This window comes from Cricetulus griseus, chromosome 2, assembly GCF_003668045.3.
Source record: "Cricetulus griseus strain 17A/GY chromosome 2, alternate assembly CriGri-PICRH-1.0, whole genome shotgun sequence".
NCBI lineage: Eukaryota > Metazoa > Chordata > Mammalia > Rodentia > Cricetidae > Cricetulus > Cricetulus griseus.
The window spans coordinates 178,583,082-178,598,790 of NC_048595.1; the positions used below are offsets into that span (position 1 = coordinate 178,583,082).

Sequence of the window (15,709 nt, forward strand, 5' to 3'; positions counted from 1 at the left end):
CCCCGGAGAAATGAAGTGACTTGTTTAAGGCTACAGGCTGAGTGTACTGAGTCGGGGGAGCCGTACAGTTTTGAGCCTCTCCAAGTTCCTTTCTTCACAGCAGTCCTAGGGAGGCTGGGAGGAGCAGAGCACGCTTTGCGCTGAGGCTGGGGGCTCAGTCTTTCCGGGGCGGTCCCTAGCGGCGGTGCATTCCAGAGTCATCCGTGTGCGGCTCTGAGCACGCATCCCAGCCACTCCTGCGCGCTCCCGGACTTGGAGCCCGAGCACGTTCTCGACGCTAGCGGGGCTGAGGCTCCAGAGCTGGGGTAGATTGAAGCTGCTGGATCCCCTACGATCCTGGGGCCCCGGAAAGCACCGGTTGCTGCTTGTCAAGCCTAAGCGGGGATCGGGGTCGGATCGAGGGTGAGTGAGACCGAAGGGTGTCTCCCGATTGGAGACTGCCCACTTACCCGTGTCGTCTCCTTCCTTGCTACTTCTGAGTTTCTTTCCCCCAATCTTGTTCCTTAGTTACCTCCGCTGTCAGCCCTAAGTTCCAGCCTCCTTCTGCTCTCTTGGACCTCTTAGCAGGCCATGGCTTGAGTGGGTGAACCCCGGCTCACTGGCAGATGGGCTTCTCTAAGGCTTCCCTGCTCCTGTCTTTCCGCGGCTCCTGCCCACCCGTACTGAGCCCGGGAGCGCCTGAGCACAGCGCAAGGATTGTGCATCCACAGAGACAACAGGTCGTCAGAGACGGGAATATCCGGAGCCAGCAGTTAGTCTTCAGGACTGCTGGGTTCTAACCTGCCTCTAGTTACTTCACCATCGTCTCAGTGAACTGTTTAGTCACAGTGGAATGGGGAAAACATCCTTTCAGACTAGAAGAAAATGAAAACACAAGGTATCTTGGAGAGGGACCTTTCTTCCAAACTCCCTTCTCCAGGTTATGGGCTCTGTTAGTTAGAATTTAGTTCCAGTCTTGGTTCCTTTGTACTCCTCAGTCCCTCTCCAGTTCTTTGAGTGTCCAGGTTTCGGAGGCATGCCCAGTACCTGGCACAGGGCCTGTTAGATAGTTGGTGCCCTGGACTTACTGAGTAAAGGATGGAAGGTATGAACTGTCAAAATCTGTGCAAATGTCGGGGAATTTTCTGATCCAGCAGTCTGGATGGGCTTTTATGCAGCCCTGTCTTTCTTTTTTTCTTTTTTTTTTCTTTTTGTTTGTTTTGTTTTTTTCGTGACTAGCAGAATCCTGTGGCTGGCAGTTCTCTGGTGTGTGGGCAGACAGTGAATACTAAATTACTCAAAGCCCAGGGAGGGCGGCTGTGGCAGAGCTGCTGTCATTCACCTATGAAAGCTGGCCAGAGCATCTGCTGTGATCTGTTGAGCTCCCCAGTGGGTAAATCGTTTGAGGGAGCAGAAAGCCTCCCCCTAGGGTGGAATAGGAAGAGAGGAGATCTCAGGATTGCCATGACTGGGGCATTCCCCTTCTCTGTACCCAGCTTTCCTCATATGTCAAATGAGGAAGTAGAGTGGGGCAGATGCCTGTTTGTCTGTGGTAACCATAGAATGTCTTCTCTGGGTTGTGTAAGATGCTCACCACTGTCTGAATGCACACAAGAAAGTCCAGCTGAGTTTTAGGCTACCACAGACTTCTGTAGTGAGAACTGAAAAAGCCACAAAGTGTTTTCCTGTTCCAGTCATCCCAGGGTTGTGAGTCACTTTGTAGGGTGACAAGTCATGCTATATGGGCAGAGTTCCTGAAGCTGACCCCTCAGAACCTCAGAAATGTGGGTTCTGTTGCACAGAAAGTCTGGGAAGTCCCCCCCCCCCCAATCCCTTGGCATAGCTAGAGAACTCTGTGAAAAGCTATAACGAGGTGGGTCAGATGCGAGACCCCAGCGGGTGTCTTGGCAAGGTAGTCAGGGGCCACGACAACCTCAGGTGCTTTTCCCAGCTGTACTCTGATCTCATCTTAAAAATGTGCCCCTGTTTCTTCTGTATGAGTTAAAACATACAAACGAACTGGATGTCTCCAAGGAAACAGGATCTTTGCTTTGCTTGGCTTTACAGGGTTTTACCTATATTGCATTGTAAAGACAGACACCAGTAAACTCCATCCCCATGGTTTATAGGAGTGTGGTGTTCTGAATGGCCCTCATAGGCTCATATATTCGAATACTTAGTCACCAGGGAGTGGAACTGTTTGTGAAGAATTAGAGGGATTAAGAGGATTGGAGTAGGTGTGGCCTTGCTGGAGTAAGTTTGTCACTGGGAGTGGGCTTTGATATTGTAAAAGGGCAGGCCCAGTGTGTCTCTTTCTGTCTGCTGCCTGTGGATCAGGATGTAAAGCTCTCAGCATGGCTGCCTGCTTCCCACCATGGTTTCCTGCTTCCCACCATGGTGACCATAGATTAAGTCTCTGACACTGTAAGTCAGCCCCAATTAAAGGCTTTATTTTCTTTTATAAGAGTTGTCTTGGTCATGGTGTCTCTTCCCAACAATAGAATAGTGACTAAGATAAGAAGGATAGATGCTGGCATCACTGCACCTTGTGATACCCCAGCCCTTTAGCCAGGCCACGTATTCTGAATGATGGAATGACAATATCCTACTTGATATTGATTGGTGCTTACTGTGATATAGGCATAATTCTCCGCCTTTACATATACTCTTTCATTTAGTCTCTACTACAATTCTACTGTCATTTCTTTCACTTAATAAGTGAGTGCTGGAGAAAATAATTCATCCATTGTCTCACAGGAAGTCAGTGGCAGGCTACAGTGTGATATCTGATAGTCTGGCTTCAGTATCTAGCTTTTAAACTTCTCCAGACCCTGAAGAAACCGGGATCAAATCTTGCATTAGCTGCAGGATGACATAGGAGAAACTGAGAATTAGTCACTCCGTATACTTGTGGACCTCTAAGACCCCTTAACGTTCTTTCTGGAGGTAGAAAGTGAACCTCAAGAAGGACCAGGATATTACAGGCTAAATGCAGGGCAGCTAAATGCAGGGGGAACAGATCAGAATCAGAATTGCATACACATTAGATAATGGCACCCGATTCAAACTGTGTGCTTTTAGTTTTTGTTGTATGTAGATACAGCTTCAGTATCCATTGGTTTGGATTCTGTTTGCCTGACTGGATATGACTTGCTGGTGACCCACCATACAAAATCAAGGCAAATGGAGTAGCAGAGGGAGGAGGAGAAAGGAGAAAAGTAAACCATACTTTCTGAATTTGTTTGAATCAATAAGGACAACACATGTCTGACATGTGTTGCTACTTTTTTCTAAGTTATTTTATTTATTTATTTTTTTAATAATGTATACAGTGTTCTGCCTGTATGTCTGCCTGCAGGACAGAAGACGACATCAGATCTCATTACAGATGGTTGTGAGCCACCATGTGGTTGCTGGGAATTGAACTCAGGACCTCTGGAAGAGCAGTCTCTTAACTGCTGAGCCATCTCCCCAGCCCCTGTTGCTGCTCTTGACTCTTGCCCTAGGCAGACATTGCTGATCAGCATGTTGTACTTCACCTTCTTAGGTCCCTAAAACCTTAACTCAGTGTTGGGGCTTCCTTCTTGTCACCTAGACTTCATTTAATTGCTCTGAGGTATGGTCAAGGATGTTGAAAGTGGCAAAACAAGAGCCTTGGTCTGTTTGTCACCTTTGGAGATAGCACCAGGCCTTTAGAATGATTACCCTTTGTTTTTATTTTTATTTTCAAAATTTAAAAATTACTGAAAGTTTCATATTGGGTTACATAAGGCTATTTTCATGCAAGTGTATATTGTACTATGAGTGCATTCTCTCCCACACTCACAATCCTCTCCTTACAGGCCCCACCCCTTTTCTTTTGTTCTCTTAAGGTAGCTTCGCTTCTACTTTCATATCAACTGTGCGCATATATTGTATAAAGTCTGGTATCCACAAATGAGAGAAAACATGCAATTTTGTCTTTAGAATATTTTGTTTTTATTTATTTGTATATGTGTTTGTGCACAGGTATGTGGGCACCTTGGAGCTGTAGTTACAGTTTGTTCTGAGCAGCCTGATGTGGGTACTGGGAACTGAACTCGGGTCCTCTGCAGGAACAGCAAGTGCTGTCAACTGCTGAGCTGCGTCACCAGCCCCTGGAATCGGGAGACTGGATTAATTCACTTAACATGATTATCTCCAGCTGCATCCATACTTTATTCTTTGTTTCACTCTTTTTTGCATTTTTATTAATGCTCTTCAACCATAGACCATCCTGGAACAGGGGATAGAGCAGAGCTGTGTGGGTGCTAGGATGGCAGCAGCAGGCACAGCCAATTTCCCAGAGTAGGCCAGCCCCTCAGAAATTTCTGGTTCTTCATTTCTAGGTGTTATTGATATCAAAACTGAGGTATAGTCAGAAAGCGGAATTCACTTAGGAGCTAATGGTGCACCATTGATAGCTTGCCATATTTAGGGCTGGGGAGATAGCTCACGGGTAAAGTGTTTGTCAGGCAAGCATGAGGACTTGAGTTCGATTCCCAGATCCCTGTGCAAAAACTCAGGTATGGTGGTATGTGCTTATGATTCCAGCACTGGTGTTGGGCATTGAGAAGTGGGGGAGTAGGAGGGTAGGGGGCTAAGAGTGTAGGGTGGAGACAGGCAGATCCCAGAGGCTTGCTGGCATGTGTACACACTTGCAGGCAGTTATAAACCTGTGTACATATACACAAAATTAAAAAAAAAATAGAAAAGAGGACTGGCCAGATGGTTCAGCTGGTAAAAACACTTGCCATACATATAAGCCCGATGACGTGAGTTTGACTCTAGGAATCCACTATAGGAGAGAACAGACTCCCCAGAGCTGCCTCTGACCTGTTACACGTGTGCTGTACTGTGGCATGCATATCCCCTCCCTCCCCTAACAATAAATAAATAAAAATAAAGAATGGGTTAAAAACAACAGCAGCAACAACAAACCCCCAAATCCCCCAGACCCGATTTGTCAGAGTTAAATTTGGCAGCTTTGAACGCTTTTATCTGGGAGAACTCTATGGGTCAGTGTCCGCCTGGGTGTCATGAGAATAAAATCAGACATCATGGGGTTGCCGTTCTTGAGGCTGGAGGGTAGAATTGTTTCCTTCTTTGAGTTGTTGGCAGAAGTTACTCCTGTTGGTTGTGGGCCCAAGGTCACCATTTTCTCTTGGGCTATAAACACAGGGCCACCCCCTTCTGCTGACAGGGCTGTAGTCTTTGGCTAGCAGCTGCCTACCTCATTCAATGAATCAATCCTTCCCACAGCCTTCTAACCCAGTGGTTCTCAACCTATGGGTCGCGACCCCAGGATGACCGACTCTTTCACAGGGGTCATCTGAGATCAGAAATACCAGATATTTACATTATGGTTCATAACACTAGCAAATTAGTTATGCAGCAGCAATGGAATGATTTTATGGTTGGGGTCACCACAACATGAGAGACTGTATTAAAGGGTTGTAACATTAGGAAGGTTGAGAACCACCCCTTCTTTAACCTTCCACTTGACTTTTAGAGGTTCCTGTGATAGGTTAGGTCTAGCTCGATATCCCAGGGTGCTCTCCCTGTAGCAGCACCCTTAGCATTAGAACCACATCTGCAAACTCTTTTATTTGTGTTCTCTTGGCCTCACCCCTCGAGTCACGATTGCTAAGGAGACCAAGACATGGATATACTTTGGGGCTGTTTTTCTGCATGTCACACATGTGAAGCAATCTTTGGGAGACTGGCTGGTTTAGTATCACATGGGGAGGAAGCTGTGTGCTCGGTGGCTGTTACAGAGTCCCTGCATTCATGGGAAGTCTCCGTTGTCAGCCAGCACACAGCAGTATTCAAGTCACTGGTGTGTAATGATGGATGATGGTACTGCCTTCAACAGGATGCTATGGATTTGGCCTGTGTTTTCTCTTCTGCTGGCTTGCTGCTGGTTTCTGAAACTCTGTGATTGGCTGGTCAAATGCAGTCTACATGCAGTCTCAAAGGGCTCTGGTTGCTTTTCTGATGTCTGAAATAAATAGCCTGTGTTTTTCCATTTTCTAGCCACAGAGGAGCCCAAACTCAAGCAATGAACAAGTCTGTAGTCCATTAGGAATTTTTGAGAAGTAAAATCAGTCCGGGTGAGATGAGAACAGAGTGCCCCTCTCAGGATCTTGGGAATTAGAGAAAGATTTATGATTTGATTCATGTCCCATTTTTGGTATTTTATGTCCCTTGTTTACTTCTCCTTTCAGACCATTTATTTGGAACAAATTTCCCTGGTGAAATGATTATACCAGGCTTGCAAATGTTGGAGGCTAACTGTTATACAATAGGAAGGGAGCTGCCATTTCTAAGACTTAATGGGTGGTTGGTTGGGATGTCCTTATGCTGGATGTCCAATGCTGGCATTGGAAACTGCTCTTCTTTGCCCAGCCTCTCTATCCTTTTCTGAGAGCAGAGAAAGACTCACACTGTGGGCACCCTCCAGCTGTGCCTAACTACTGTGTGGTACATGGAGTTAAACTGGAATTTATGCTCACCAGTCCAAGCATGTCAACAAGAGGAGATCCTAGAGGACTTGATTCTAAAAGGCCAGTCCTTCGTTAGGTATGGGGTGGACTGGGAGAGAAAGGAGCCCCTGTAATCCTTGAATGTACAGAAAGATCAGAAAATGGTGAACTCGGAGGCTGAATTTTATTTTGGAGGTACAGTCCAACTTTGATGGCTATTGAGACTTCTGTAGGATTCACAGTTCTTTCTGGACCTCCTCTGCCAATTCCACGGATTGAGGCCAAATGTGACGTGCCCAGCCTTCTTATTCTGTTCTCTCCATTATTGGTACTGTGATGTGCTGGGCCCCTTCGATAGATAGTGAAGATAGACAAAGCAATAGACAAAGCACAGGGCTTCCATTCTCACGGGCTTTCATTTGAGGTGATCAAAGGGATACATCTTTAGCCTGCTAGGTGTGAAAGCCAATAAAAAAAAAAATCAACAAGTGCCGAGCAAGCTTATTTTAGATTGTGAAACATACATACAGAGTCTGGGAATGTAGATCAGTTGGTAGAGGGCCTGTCTACCATACACCAACACCTGGCTGGTTTTGTGTGTCAGTTTGACACAAGCTAGAGTCATCAGAGAGGAAAACACTTCAACTGAGGAAATGCCTCCGTGAGATCCAGCTGTAAGACATTTTCTCAATTAGTGATCAGTGGGGGAGGGGGTGGGCTCAGCCCTTGTGTGTGGTGCCTGGATTCTATAAGAAAGCAGGCTAAACAAGCCAGTAAGCAGTTCCCCTACATGGCTTCTGCATCAGCTCCTGCCTCCAGAATCCTGCTGTTTGAGTTCCTGTCCTGACTTCCTTTAGTGATGAACAGCGATGTGGAAGTATAAGCTGAATAAACCCTTTCCTCCCCAACTTGTTTTATGGTCATGGTGTTTGGTTGTAGCAATAAAACCCTAACTAAGACACCCCAGTACCCCATAAGCTAGGTATAGTGGTACATGCCTGCAATCCAACACTAAGGAGGTGAGGCAGAAGGATGACCTTGAAAAAAAGCCAGTGAGTTTAAGACCAGGCTACATGAGACACTGTCTCACAAAAACAAAACAAGTTTGCTTGGATGGTTCATTGGTTAAAGGAGCTTGTAGGCAAGCCTTGCAACCTGAGTTCAGTTCCTGGAAACTGCATGAGGTGGAAGGAGCGAACAGACTCCACAGAGTTTGTCTGTTGGTCTTCATGTGATCACCGTGGCACACATACCCCATTATGTGTACTTGTATGTGCGCACACACACACACACACACACACACACACACACACACACACACACACACACACAAAACAACCAAACAACCTCTCCAGAAGTAGTGTGAAGAAAACGAAACATGATGAGGCAGAAGAATGGCTGGTGGGTGTAAGTAGTGTATAATAGAAGTAGTTTAGAAAAACTTTGGGCCATTTCCATAGAAACCACGGTTGCACATTCTAAGAAGAGAGCAAGTGAGACCTGCAAGTGGGGTAGGTTGGTGGGTCCCAGGCATTTGGTACCTCAGGCTGAAGGTAGTGGTGGTAACCCTTCTTGATAGTTGGGATGCTTTCTCTGTTTTAGACACCACATTCTTCTGGGAAAATCTCAACTTTGATAGATTATAGAGCCTTAGAGGTCCTGTAAGAGACACGATGCTGGCAAATCCTTGTAGTGGTTCCTTGTCTTCATGGTTCACTTTCTGCTTTGTTGTGTTATTTTCTTTTGAAATAACTTTGTGCAGAGCCTCTCTACATAGCCATTGCTGTCCTGGAACTCACTATGTAGACCATGTTAGCCTCAAAGTCACAGAGATCCACCTGCCTCTGACTTCTAAGTACTGGGACTAAAGGCGTGCACCACCATTCCCGGCCATGATGTACTTTCTGAAAGATATCTGGAATCACACATCTTCAGACACCCACAGTGCCAGTGACTCAGAGCTGTCTTCTCTCTGCTCTGTGTCCGGTGGAGAGGAAGCAGCTGCCCCACTGTCTACTCAGACTTCTGGCGGAGCTGGACGAGAGCCACACCTGCAGGATGCCACCTGCCTCTGTCTGCCTTTTCTGGTGCTGTGGGGTAATTAAGCTTGCCTGCTAGCAGGAAGTAATTTCATTTATTGCCTCCTTCCTCAGTAGGTCCTTGTGGTAAAACCAGTTGGATGACCACTGGCAACCTCTCAAATGCTCTTACCTTCAGTTCCCATGTTGAGTGTCAGCTGCTTCAGAGGAAGGTCAAGGCTTGGGACAGACCATGGAAGGCTGTCAAACTTATCACTGCGATTGCCTTCACTGGATTCAGATCAGTTAGACCACCAATGCCTCCTAGCTAGGGTTAGGGCTTCTGACCCTTTTAAAAAAAGTCTCTCCCCCCTCCCCGTTCTGTGCTCATTTGATCAATTCTGTGGCCCTGTGCACTGCCCTAAGTGCTTGTGTCCCTCAGCTTTCTGTTATTGTCACACCTGAGGTGATCAACTTATAAAAAGAAAAAAATTGCTTTTGGCTCACAGTTTTAGAGTTCTCCACCAGGGTCAACTCTCCATGACAAGGCAGCACGGTGTGCTGGGGGAATCATGTGGTGGACTGAGTTGCTCGCTTCATGGCAGGTGGGAGACATTTTAAGAAAGGGAGAAAGAGCAGGGTGGTGGTGGCGCACACCTTTAATTCCAGCGTTAGAGAGGGAGAGGCAGAGGCAGAGGCAGGTGGATTTCTGTGAGTTTGAGTGAGTTCCAGTACGGCTAGGGCTACACAGAGAAACCCTGTCTTGAGAAGGTGCCTGAGGACTCTATCCTCTCAGAGACATTCCACCCAAAGACTGGAAGACCTCTCACTGGGCCCTATCTCTTAATGTTTCCACCATTTCTCAGTAGCACCTGGATGTTTTATGTTCAATTACTGCAGCAAGCTTTCTCATCACTTTGAGCTGCCAGCCCCCAAATAATGACACGGAGACTTAATATTATGAAAGCTTGACCTTTAGCTTAGATTTATTCTCAAATAGCTCTTATAACTTAAATTAACCTGTTTCTATTAATCTATGTTCTGCCACATTTTTTTTTTTTTTTACCTTTCTTTCATTCTGTATGTCCAACTTGCTCCATGTCTTGCTGGCGTCTTTTGGGCACCTAGATTCATCTTGAGTTTCTCTGTCTACTCAAAGTCCCACCTAACCTCTCCTGCCTAGCTATTGGCCATCCAGCTCTTTATTAAGCCAATCAAAAGGCACTTTTCATACAGTGTGATCAAATACCCTGCAACAAACTACAGTGGTATGTTATGCCCACTAGTGCATTTGACTTCCACAGGTGTTGTGCCACACCGCCTTCTGCAAGTGGAACTCATGCTGGGAGAGGCAGAGCCTCTGCTGAAGCTGCCAGGACTCCACACATCCTAGCACAGCCTGCAGCTCATCACTTCCGAGCTTTGTGGTCTACCCTGCTCAGCCCACCTCTCTTCTTTCCTTCCTCTTAAATACCCGCTTGTCTTCGTAGGCCCACATAAAAATGCCTTGCCTTGTAAGTCCTCTTTTTCTTAGGCAGAGAAGAGGAATGAGGATCACTGTCTTTTGAACATCTGTTTGTTCTAGGAGTATCCATGTGGCCTCGCTGTACCTTACCCTCATGAAAGGGTGACGTGAAGTAGTTCATCCCAGGCGCCATCACCTTGTTATTAAAAAAAAAAAAGTTATTATAGTGTGTAGGCATAGTGTGTGTTTGTGTGTGTACCAGCGTTTGTGTGCTTGCTATTGGTATGCATGTGTGGAGATCAAAAGGCAACTTTGTCATTTCTCTCCTTCCACCTTTATACGGGTTCCATAGATTGAACTCAGGTTACCAGGTTTATGTGGCAAAGGACTTTACCTGATGAGCCATCTTGCCACCCCCATCTTGTTTTGCCAAGGCAGCATCTCTTGATGGTCTGGAACTCACCCAGTAGGGCTAGGCTGACTGGAGCCAGCCCCCAGCATCCTCTTGTCACCATCTCCCCAGCTGGGATTACAAGCATGTGCCACCATGCCTGCCTCAATTTTTTTTCCCTGTGAGTACTGGGGGATTGAACTTGGGTCTTCATGCTTATGAGGCAAGTACCTTACCTACTTAACTATCTCTCAGCCTGCTTTCTTTTTTAATTGCGGTATTGGGTCTCACACATGCTAGGCAAGTGCTCTACCACTGACCTACATCCCCAGTCTACGATGACTTTTTTTTTTTTTTTTTTTTTTGAGACAGGGTCTTATTATGTATCCCTGGCTGAGACTCAAAGAGATTCACCTTCTTCTTCTTCTTCTTCTTCCTTTTCTTCTCCTTCTCCTCCTCCTCCTTCCTTTTTTTTTTTTTTTTTTTTTTTTGTTTTTTGAGACAGGGTTTCTCTGTATTGCTTTTGGAGCCTGTCCTGGAACTTGTTCTATAGGCCGTGCTGGCTTCGAACTCACAGAAATCTGCCTGCTTCTGCTTCCCAAGTGTTGGGATTAAAGGTGTGTGCCACCAACGCCCGGCCCACCTCTTCTTTTTAACTGGGGATGAAAGATGTGTGTCAAATATGCTCAACTTAAGGGCAAAAACTTTTATTTATTGATGTCCTACTCCTTGGTCTCTAGTATTAGTCAAAGTGCCTTCACTATTTATCCAACTAGATTGAATGACTGACTATATCAGTTTCATACTTGGACCAGAGAAATAAGTCAGTTTATTAACTGTGTAGATTGATTTAAAAAAAATCTTTTGTTTGGATTATCTTAGTTGGCTTTATATTGATATAACAAAACATTCGAGGCTGTATTAGTTGTAAAAGAGATTTATTTGGATTACTGTTTTAGAGGTTTGAGAGCATGACACTGGCTAAAGGTGGTGTCCTGTAACCTTATTTATGACCTGCCCCCAGGCAGTACCACCTCTCGGTGCTGTTCCTCTGAGGAACCTTGGTAGGCAGGCTACATCTGAACCACAGCACCATTTGTCGCCTTTGTTAATAAAGTAGAAGTTCTTTCCAAGTCTGGGATGCTAACAGATTTTAACTGAAGGAGCGGAGGATGTTTGCTTAGGTTAATGGTTCTTTAAAGACCATTTCCAATCACGATAAGAATTAATATTTGTAGAGCTCTTACTCTGTGAGAGCTGTGTGTGATTATCTCAGATAATTCTCTTAATCCTGAGGCAGATACTTTCCCCATATTTGGTTTTGTTTTCAGCTGAGTAAATAGGAGCATGAGGAAGTTCAATTAGAGTACTCAAGGTTGCTTAGCCAGAAGGTGGTGGGCCCACATTTCAGCACAATCTGCTGGCCTCAGTGGGGAACATCCATTTATAGTGTAAAAATAAAGAAAGGGGTCCTTCTGTATTCCCTTTGGTTTTTAAAGTATTCCCTGCACTTGGAAGAGTTCATGACCTGATCTAAATAGAAGATCATGTGCCTTTGTTGAGTTCAAAATGTTTATTCAAATAGTGCTGCCAAAATAAAATACTTATTTTTTTCATAAAAAACCAGCTTCTATGACGAGGGTAAGAGTTAGATTTATCTGTGAGTATAAGGATTAATATTTAGGATACAGTTAGACATTACATTGGTTAGGAAAATGGCAGAGTTGGTCAGGGGAATCCAGTAGACTCCCCAAACAGTACAGGGTATGGCCATTGTCTTTGGTTGCTTCCCAGAACTTGAAGACAAGGTCCTGTTACTGAAGATACCACATGCTTTGGACACAGGACTTTGAGGAATTGATCTTGAACCAACCTGGAAGCCTTTTTCCTGAGGTGTTGTTCAAAAAATAAAAGACCTAGATGATGGAGGAAATCCTTCTGTATATATGTTTCTCTTATTAGTTGATGAATAAAACACTAATTGGCCAGTAGCCAGGCAGGAAGTATAGGCGGGGGTGGGGGGGTGGGGGGTGGGGGGCGGCGCGGGGGGGGGGCGGCGGCGGGGGTGGGGGGGCGGCGGCGGGGGTGGGGGGCGGCGGCGGGGAGGGGGGGCACTACCAGATGAGAATTGTGGGAAGAGGGCTGAGAGAGAGGTGTCAGGGAGATGCCATGGAGTAGCAGAAGGAGTCACATGCTGGAGCATTCTCTGGCAAGATAAGACCATGTACAATACATAGATTAATAGAAATGGGCTAATAATTAAGAGAGAGATTGCCAGTAAGAAGCCTAAGCCATCGGCCAAACAGTTTATAATTAATATAAGCGTCTGTGTATTTATTTGGGGCTAAACAGCTGTGGGGCCAGGTGAGAAAGAAACTCTGCCCACACCCAGAGACTGATATTGGGTTCAAACTTCAAGCTGAATATCAGAAAAGCAAAGCAGTTGGCCACGAGCTCCTTAACTTCTACCTCAGGCTGAATGGACTGATCCTGTCTCCATCAGCACTGACCATACCTTTCACTGTAACCTCTCCTCAGCGTGGCTGGAGAATCCTGAGACTTCAATGTCTTCCTATCCTCAGTGTGGCTGGAGAATGAATCTCTGATACTGACCACTGAAGACCCTGCTCCTATCTTTTATAACCCTCTAATGCTGGTATTAAAGGTGTGTGATCCCAGGTGCTGAGATCGTCTTTGTGAGAGCTGTTTCTCTTTAGGACTGGATCAGTCTTGTGTAGATCTGGGTAGCCTTGGACTCATAGAGATCCATCTACCTCTTAATCCTGAGTCCTAGGATTAAAGGTATGTACCACCACCTCCTAGTTTCTGGCTGCTAGGATTAAATATGTGTGCCTGGCTTCTACGTCTTGTGGCTGATTTTGCTTCTGAATCCTCAGGCAAGCTTTAATAAATTATAAATAATATATCACCAAACAGAGGGCTAGCTTCCATAGGATCTGAAGGTATTATGCAAGTTTCCAAGAGAGAAAAACAATCAAAATTCTGCCCAGCTATCAAGTTTATGGACCACAATGACTAGCATGGCACAGTATCCCTAAGAGCAGGTGTATGCTGGAGAGGTGGCTCAGCAGTTAAGAGTTCTTGCTGTACTTCTGAGGACCTGAGTTTTGTTCCCAGCACTTCCATGGTAGCTTATAACTGCTTGAAGCTCCAGTTTCAGGAGATCTGATAACCTCTTCTGGTCTCTGTGGGTACCTGGCATGCAGGTGGTACTCATACACACATAAAATTAAACGAATCTATTAAAAAAAAACATGTATATTCCCAGTTATGTAATAGTGGCACTTTTATCTTGGGGGTAACTAACAATGTCTAATTGGACTTAAGAACCACTCACTAGGAAGGAATTTCTGCCTTGTACAATAAACTTAGCCAACTATCCATGGCTGGAGAGGTCATAAGCCCTGGAGGAGAGCCTCCTCCTGGCTGTTTTCCTACTCCCCTTCCCCTCTTTTTTGTTTCTTGAGACAAGGTTTCTCTTTGTATTCTTGGCTATCCTGGAACTCACTCTGTAAATCAGGCTGGCCTCAGAGATCCACCTGCTCCCCCCCCCCTCCCCAGTGCTGGAATTAAAGGCATGTACCACCACTGCCTGACTCTAAACCCTCTTTTTAAAGGGCTTTCTATTGACTGTATTAGGCTCACTGTGATAATCTTATTAGCCCTGAGTCCTCTAGAGCCTTACTTAAATGAGAATGAATAACCTTCAAGCTTTACCTATTTATTGTCTTTATTAACTTTGTTTGCATCTGGGACTAAAGCCAAAGGGCTGAAATAGCAGGGACAGGATTGCATACATCAGTGATGCTGACGGAACCTTAGGTCACATTACTCGGTAATTGGGATACTCTTAGGAGATAGAATTCATGGAGATCAACTTAGAATTCTCTATGGGATGATTACCTTGTAGCAACATCTTATTTATAGTTGTATATATTGTATTTTCTTGTATTCTAATGCAATTATTAAGTTATTTTCCCGCTTCTCCCCCCTCCCTTCCCCCCTTTTCTTCTTCCTTCTTCCTTTCCATCTCCTCCCCTTTTTCTATGCTAGGGATAGAACCTGGGCTCCATGCAGGCCAACCAAACACTCTACAGCCGAGCAGTACCCTAGCCTTATTTTCCTGTTTGAAATAATATATTATAGAAAGCCATTAACTTAAGACATTTGTGTCCCATAGTTATTAAAAAAAACAAAAACAAAAACAAAACCCTTTGTTTTATCATTGATTGAGATAGTTGGGTTGTAACCTCCTCCAATTCTATGACTTTGACTATTTCTCCTTAAAATTCTGAGATTATGTACACAGAGATTAAAAATCATTTTATCTTTATGGTATCCTGCTTTTAGCCCAGAAGTCTTCTTTGTCTGATAATACATATGCACTTTGATTTTTTGACACTGTTTAGGAAAGAGAAAAATGAAGTAGTTTCTGCTAACCCCCCCAATATACTTAAATTTCCTTAATGGCTACTCTGAGGATGACATTTACCTTTGATTAAGCTAAGTCTACTGTTGTTTTTCTTTTTTTCTTCCAGACGGTCAGAAAATCAAAATACATTACTTTGGTTTCTTTTGCTGTTCAGTATTGCTGTTGAATATTTTATTTCTGTGTTTTTGTCTGGAAATAACCTGATTCACCATAAGTCATATGAGTTATTTCTTTTCACCTGTTTAAAGACTCATTCTGCTTTTAAGTGTTGTTTCTATTACAAAGTTGGCAATCAGTCAATTGTTTCTCATTTGAAGATAACATCTTATTTTTCTTATTTTTGGATTTCAACAGATTCTTTATAATGCACTTCATTTTACTTATTTTCCTGGGATCTCTGATGATTTAGTGTATGGACTGATATCTTTCTTCAGCCTTATTGTTTCTGCATCCCACCCCCACCTCTGCTCCACCCTTCCCATCGCACCCCCTCCACCACCACCACCCTGACATCTCCAGTTACCTGTGCTTTGTAGTCATTGTATCTTGTCTCTGTGTTCTGTGTCCCTTGTTGGCTTGGTGTTGTCTATTCTTTGGTTTTGCTCTGCTTCATTTTAAGTAATTTTCTTGGTGACGAATCTTTTAGTTACCTCTTCAACCATGTGTGCTGCCCAGCCTGTATATTGGTTTTTAATTCCTAACCATGTATTAGTTCCAGTATTTTGATTTGGTTTTTATAGAAAATCTAAGATGTTCTTTCTGTTTCATGTTCTCTGGCAAACGTACAATCTTGAATCTTTTTTAAACATAGTAATGAGTAGTGTTATTGTGTCTCATGGAGTCCAGGCTGGCCTGAACACATGTAGGCAAAACCACTCTTGAACACTTGACCCTTCTGCC

The 15,709-nt window shown here is 44.6% G+C and overlaps 1 protein-coding gene across 2 annotated transcripts in view; it reads left to right on the forward strand.

Annotated features, from left to right (window-relative positions):
• Smim3 (small integral membrane protein 3) overlaps positions 1 to 15,709 on the forward strand; it is a 43,176-nt gene that overhangs the window by 11,948 nt on the left and 15,519 nt on the right. The window contains exon 1 of one of the 2 annotated variants that reach the window (XM_027402841.2): positions 168 to 402. The exons of the other annotated variant lie outside the window; for it this stretch is intronic. The gene's annotated coding sequence lies outside the window, so the exon portion shown is untranslated. Of the gene's footprint in view, positions 1 to 167; positions 403 to 15,709 lie in introns of those variants that run through there. 2 annotated transcript variants of the gene reach the window in all.